The sequence below is a fragment of the Ixodes scapularis genome, unplaced genomic scaffold (genome assembly GCF_016920785.2).
Source record: "Ixodes scapularis isolate PalLabHiFi unplaced genomic scaffold, ASM1692078v2 PGA_scaffold0__279_contigs__length_252992795, whole genome shotgun sequence".
Taxonomy (NCBI): Eukaryota; Metazoa; Arthropoda; class Arachnida; order Ixodida; family Ixodidae; genus Ixodes; species Ixodes scapularis.
Genome location: NW_024609835.1, coordinates 215,762,363 through 215,769,639, shown reverse-complemented (window position 1 = coordinate 215,769,639; position 7,277 = coordinate 215,762,363). Strand labels below are relative to the sequence as shown.

General features: G+C 44.9%; 1 long non-coding RNA gene across 1 annotated transcript; it reads right to left on the bottom strand.

The window, feature by feature from the left end:
• Positions 1 to 765: 765 nt before the first annotated feature.
• Positions 766 to 2,539, bottom strand: LOC121833411. Its single transcript, XR_006076690.1, has 3 exons — positions 2,511 to 2,539; positions 1,356 to 1,555; positions 766 to 844 (listed from the first exon to the last, which is right to left on the bottom strand). It is a non-coding gene; the product is annotated as an uncharacterized LOC121833411 (long non-coding RNA).
• Positions 2,540 to 7,277: the final 4,738 nt, after the last annotated feature.

Genomic DNA, 7,277 nt, shown 5'->3' with positions numbered 1-7,277 from the left:
CTCGCACAGCTGAACATAGGAATCTTGAGTTCAATCTCTGCCTCTGCTTGTATCGATGTGAATGAACATTGTAACAGCATGCGATTGTGTATCACTACTGTGAATTAAGTTAAAGATCCCAGGATAGCTGTGGTACGACACTGGCTGAATATCTCTTCTACAGTAAAGATAAGTTGCTCACTGGGGCTGACTAACTTCCCGTTGTCTAAACATACAAACAATGTAATTAGTAAGAAAAAAAAATACTTGGTTCCTTTTTAAGTTTTAGAAGAATAGATTTAAAGCTGACACAACTGCCCTTTTGCATAAAATGTTCACTACAAATAGCCAATCGAGAAACAAGTAAAAAAAATGCTAGGCTTTACTGAATGAGAAACGGTCAATACTTGTAACAACTTCAGGTCAGGGATAAAATGAAGCAAGTTACAGACTTTAATAAAGCATTCTTAAACACAAAAGAGAATGTAAAACATTGTAATTACTAAAGAGGAAAATGAAACAAATCGAATAAATCAGCCTACTGTTGTGGCTGGGCCCTGAGAATAAGCAGTTATTGCAGCGTGATTAGTTTGTTGAGCTGAAGCAGCTCAAGCTCGAACCAGCTTGTTACGCTGCTGCTGATGGAAAACCTGGGCCTGCGTCTGTTAATAGGCAACCTGACACTGACGTAGCTCCACCTGCAGCAGGTGCAGCTCCTCCAGTTGGTGCGGCCCTTTAGTGATCTTCACTCGGACAGCCACACGTGGCGGCTGAGGAGGTAGAGGAGGCAGGGGCTTGGTTGGTGGCGCAGCAACCGCAACCTCCATGATGCCACCCCAGTCCAGCAGCGGTGAGGCAGGTGAATCTAGGCAAGCACAACACATTGACGCCGAGTGTTACAGGCACGTTGAAGACACCGGAGAACTGGTAGAAACTGTCACAACGACCTTATTACAGAAATGTTAAATGCCAACTGTTGGTAAACATGAAAGTTTTCCTTCCTTATTCTGACCCTTTCCTTTCCGTTATACTGTCAGTAGCGGCAGGGCAGACTCCAAATGGCGATAGAAACAGCGCTGTTATCTCGGACCTTGTTGGCCCTCGGGCACACGTGTGGTGTATTCGTCAAAAAACATGTCATTATCCAGACCCAAGGAATTTACTGTGTTCCTACGTGGCACCCCTAACAAGTCGCATTCATGAAAATGTGGCTCATTGTCACAGTTTTTAGCGTTCCTACGAGACAGTATGCCAAAATCGAAATAATAAACGGAAGGGCATAGACAGATTTTTTTATAAAGAAACATTGGAAGCTGTGTGATCAAGTAGCAGCTAACCATCATGGGTACGTAGCAAATGCAATCGAAAACTTTTACCAGGCATCATGCCAGTCGTCATGCTCGTTCACTGGGGCTTCGGGAATGGCGGCTGGCAGCATTGACAGCACCGGCCAACCAGCGCGGGCGCTGCCACTGTTGTACGGGCTTGGCAGCCGCATTGCCATGTGGGACACCAGTGCCCCACAAGATGGAGGGACGGGCTCATTGTTCAGCGGGTGCGACACCAGTGCCCCCTCCTGCAATGAAAGGCCGAAAAATATCCTGTGACAGCATCCATGAGTTGAGAGGTACAGAGCACAATGCAGAAAGAAAAACAAATCATACTACAACTTATGCGGTACAATTTGTTGTTTGACAAACAACAATTTGTTGTTTGTTTGTTGTTTGCTGCAAGAAATAAAGGCGAAACAAGTGATGTCATACCTGTGCTGTTTTTATATATGGAAAATACTGGAGTAGCTTAATGTGATCATCGACAACAGTAATATTGTAGACACACAACTTTTCAAATCAATAATGTATACTTCTACCCATATTAAATTCGTGCCAGCTTAATCATGCCAGTACAATGCGCTGGTTAACCTCGCAAATAAATGACAATGGTTGCACACTAACACGGACACCTGAAAAAAGACATCTGTCAACAACTGGACTCCAGCACGTCTCATGTTCACATAATGGCATTTCTTAGGAGGTTACAATTAAGAAATGAGAGCTGGTAGTCAATTAAACCAGCACAAGATTTTTTTTTCTTCAAAAGATTAGCACACAAGGAGATGAGGTGCTACGTCTAATTGACATAGTCGAAACTCCTACTTAGCGTAACTTCTACGTGCACTAGTGTCAGTTTCGTGCGTCGCGTTTTTCTTTATACGTCTAGGTTGCCTCTCTAATCTCAAGAAAGGGGCCGGAGGCTAAGGTAGTGTGGCGCAACCAGAATGTTCGCAGCGTAATTTTCGCTTGGATATATAGCACAACACGCAAAGTAAGTTGTCGATGTCGGCACAATAATCACCAGATAGCGACAATTCACCGTCACTGCCCACCTACGGCCTCGACAGTAACGTGCTTGACTAGCTGCAGGTGGCCACAGCAAAGTCCCTTGCAGAGGTATTTAGTACACACGTCCTGTCATGTGATTTTGCGAACCCGTTGCGTTATTCTGCCCGAATATAGAAATTGCTTACACACCTGTTGCGTGGATGCCCTGATTCTTCTCGGAGTCTGTTTTCTTCCACTTGGGTTTACCGTTGTCCCAACACTCGTGGGCGGACATGCGGCTGGCGCTTATACTTGGTGCAGACTCTTCTACGCGTCAATTTTAGCTTCTTTCGGGGAGTTGTTAGTAGAACGACGAAGAAGCTCCCCTCCTTCGTGAAACCACTCGCCCCTTCTTGTCACCTTCGTTGAACGACATCGTTGTAGGGCAAGGCACTCTAGTAGGACTCTGAAGAAAGAGGAAGGGTGAAAATGCTCGTTCTAGGCGGTGACAGCGAAGCAGATAAGCGGTGAGACGAGGTGAGACGGCGAAGAACGGGCGAGACGCAGAGACGAACGACGGTCGCGAGCTACAGCTGCCTCTACGACGCAAAAGCTGGAGAGCGGCCGCCACCGTTGCCAGACTGGAGAACGCTTGTGGCTGTTTGTCCGAAAACCGGCCGGAAAGCATAAAACATGCGTGCTGCGGAGCAGAAATCTTGCAGACTCCCAATTCAATGTTAGTAAAATGTGTCCCTTCAAAGAAAATGAACTAATATGTTCGTAATTCACACCACAATATTGTTTTCAACTTCGTTTTTTACTACAACCTCGTAACCAGACGCCTTTCACGTCTCCTCGAGTTTGCTCGAGTGGAGGAAGTGTTCTCGAGGAGCTCCTCAGCCGAGGAAACGCCGAGGCGCGTCTGTGAAGCCCGATGGCTCCTCGAGTGGAGGCGAGCTGCTTTCCTCCACTCCAGTGAGTCGAGGTGGAGTGTCGAGTCGAGGCCCGTTTAAGAATACGGCCGTATCTCTCCCTTGAAAAGGGCGAGAGAAGGTGCTGAGAAAATAATTTCCCTCCCGTTTTCCCCACCCACCATCACTAATCCCTCCAAATCTCTTGTGAGCCTAGGGGACTCGGCGTCCGCGTCCTTGAAGGAGGAGGGCTCCCTTGATACCTAAGCTGACAGTGTCGGAGGACCGTCGAGCCCGCCATGCCAGTTATCGCGTGCTCCGCTCTCTGCGCGTGGTTACGGGAGGGAGCGTGATCATGTGATTAAAGCCAAATGTACGATTGGCTCACCGAACACCTTAGCTTCCTCTTCACTTTCAGCTTAGGAGTGACGGAGTCCAGCCCGCGAAGCGCGCGCACACACACACACACACAGAAAGTGGAGTCGCGTGAACCAAGGCCTAACGATAAGGTAGGGACTGGACGACGGTGGGGACGGTCCCCTCAATGTCCAACACGCGCGTCCGCGAACTGGAAAGGGGCAGAGGCGCTTCGCAATTTATGGAGTTTTTTTTCCGGCAGAGATAGCTCTTTTCAAGAATGGCAAGATGAACATGCTCATATCAGGACACCGTGGTGTCAGTTTCTTAAGTTGTTTAGGTTCATTTGATTGCTTAGCGGACGTTTATTTTTTATATTTTTTTTATCGGGTGAACCGGCTCGGTATCTCTTTTATCCACGCTTCCCCAACTGGAACCGGTAAGAACGATGGTTTATTGCCAAGAGCGATCTTCAACATGCGGAATGTCAAGACCTTGGATATTCTCTCGGCAGCGCCTACACACCGGTGATCTTTTTTTGTTGTGGCCATACATGTCACCACCAGCTTCGACGGTACGAAGACACGACGGACCACTTTCTTTTGCACGTGAGTGACAATGAGAGGATCCTCTCCTTCTTCTTGACCATCGGAGACATGTGTTCTTGCTACGTAATGTACGTTTTGTCGTGATCCGATCCGTTTGAACCGTGTCTAACTCGGGGCCGGGAGTCTCCGACGAGTCCCGCGTGTAGTCCACAGCGATCGGCCTGAAAGGTCCTGTACAGCGTTATTTGTAAATGCTTTTTATTCCAATAGTCTGTGAGAGACGTTCTGATTGGGTATTTTCGTGTTTGAAGTCATTTAGGTCATTTTTTTCTGTTAAAATATGGCTGTCTTCTTGAAGGTAGATGTGTGCTGTAGTAAAGTCCTCCCAGTATGTCCAAAGCCGAATTGCACGGGGCGTTGAGTAGTCCTTCTTTGCCAATATTCAGCTAGTCCGGTGGTTGTGGAGTGTCAGCTATGTCACTGCGCTATGCGAGCGTATTTGCCAGTAATCGTCTTTACTTGACAAGTTTTTTTTTTTTTTTTTTTACGTGAGTGATTTATTGATTGAAGCATCATGTTTCGTTGAACTGTCATATTTTGTTTGTATAACAGGGTATTTATTGGACTGATAATTTAAAAGTACATTTGACACTGGTGAGCTGAAGGGGAGGCCAGCGATTTGATTTATAACTTGTAAATAATATAGAGCCCCCCCCCCCCCCCCCCCCAATATGCGTACATTTATAACTACATATTTCTGCGCCGCAAACACCGCAATTCCTTAAAACTGTTTCTTTTTTTCTTTCAAATCAACGTAGAAATATAGGTGTGAACTTAAATGTCGAGATTGCAATAAACATGTTTTAAGTTTAGATGAAGGATTGAGAGACGCTGTGATGCTGCCAGAGTAGGGCTAAGCAATTTATAGATTAACCTTTCTACTATGTGGGAAAAAAAAGAGCTCTAAATTCGACCTTTCAATGCATGTGCCTGTCCCTGCATTCAGAGTGGTGCAACCAGTTCATCCGCATGCAATAAAAAACATAGAGCCCACATCTATTGCGCAGCAGCACGATGAATTGGCACGCATGAGCAGCTCGCTGACTTTCTAGTAGTGTCGGTTGTGGTAGAACTTAAGCTCGCCGCGATGCATGTTCTGTTTTGACATGTAGCATATTTATCAGTTATTTTAATACTCGCCAATCCTAATTTGTATGTTCTTGGTATGGCCTACTTTTAAATTTTTTTTCTTCTTGGTTTGTTTTGTTTAGAATTCGTGAATTTTAGTAGGTACAACTTTTTCTTTATTAAGGTTCAATGGTACTTTATGGCGAATTATCCCCTTGTAGAGCTGTAGTTACAATATTTAATGATTGGTCTCCCCAAACTTAGATGTTACTTGCATTCGTTAGCTTCCTTTCTAAAGTTGTGAAATAAACTATAATATATGGCAGTCAGCACTGAAACGCAATACGTTGTTTACACTAATTTATCTATAAAAATGTTCCTAACATATTGTATGCAACTTGGACAAATGCAGATGTTAAGAAATTGCATTTTTCCTACCCCTCAGTCTAGTGTCTATATAATAAAGCTATGTCTTGCACCGCTATGGGCAGAGGCCAGCTGATTTGCTACTGTTTGGAAGGTGGAGGAGTGATGTGCAAGGAAGCTAAACTCTGTCCCTCACTCCCATATTGCCTGTTATAATTGTTCCAAAAGTCAGGGAGAAGGGGGAGGGGAACTGCCCCCTCTCCTTGCCCCCTTTTTCTGATGGGGTGCAAACTTGAGGATACCATAAATGAATGCAACCGCTTATGGCTGCTATTGCATACAAAGGAAACAAATAGAGAGAGAGCGAGGGATGTGGTTTATCTTTCTCTTAGGTGTTCATAGCAGGGGATACGAACGGTTTTGGATTTTTGCGGCTGAGCGAGCTAGCAATCAGTGCTGCCTTAGTGTTCGGTTGGGACTCTTATTCAATCGGCAAGAAAGCGAGCCCCAGCCAATTATTGGTGCGCATCCTATGAATGGCTCCTGGGATTTTCGAAAATGGTCTGTTGTCTCGCAAATGAGTGCACTGGTATTAACTAAAAGCACTTCGCGAGCTGTTTCCTCTCTTTTAATATTGCTGACTCTGCATTTAAGCATTCATTCTTCACAGGAGGAGGGACACGGCCGATCGACCTATCCGGTGACGAGAATTGACGAAGAGGACTCAAGTGCCATAACTGTGGTGTTGGAGGACCACTCCTTTGAGGTGACGGGCTGGTGCAGCGCTCGTTCTTGCATCGCACGGAGTCGACGACATTTCTTACCGTCAAAAAGCAAGCCAGTCACTCGCAGTGATTGGGCACTTCATTAGTTTGAAGTACGAATAAAGTCCGTCTTGGCTTTAGACTTGATCACGAAGTTAAAAAAAAAACTGTTAGCCAGAAGAAATTTGTGTGTTGGTTTTGCCTTTTTTGCCATGTGCTGAAATTAAAATTTTGGTTTATTAAAATCTATTCTACTGTTTTATTTCAGTGCTGACTTTTTATGAGAACCTATAGCCTCTGTGCAGGCTCATGCTTTATATTTTGTCATTTTTCAGCTGCACTTCCACATTTCCTTTGCACCCATCTCCTCGTGAACATGTACATAGCTGCTTTTAGATTTTAGGGTTTCCTGAAGAGGGTGCTAATTCTTTTATACAGAGTTTAGGGAACACATCACATGGGTCTGTACTTACTGTACACAATTATTTCTGTAGAGTAATTACAGTCCCATTCAAGTGTTGCCTAAACTCTGTATTAAAGAGTGAAGTACTATCTAAGGAGGGGTCATACAAACTGCTCAAGTGTGCTGCTATGTGACATTAACTCTTGGTAGAGAGCAGAGTTAACTCTTTAATACGGACTCAAGGTACAATTCAAATGGAGTTGTATTTACTCCACAATAAGGTTAAAACTACCCTTCCTGGAGAGTGTGCTTAACTCTTAAATATAGAGTACAGGCAACACTTCTAATGGAGTTGTCATTACTCTCCACAAACGAGTGGATTCAACCCTTCGCGGAGAACATGTTTAACTCTTGCATACAGAGTTTAGGCAACACTTCTAATAGAGTTGTGGCTACTCTACACGATGGAGTGAGGGTAACTCTTCCTGGCGAGTACGCGT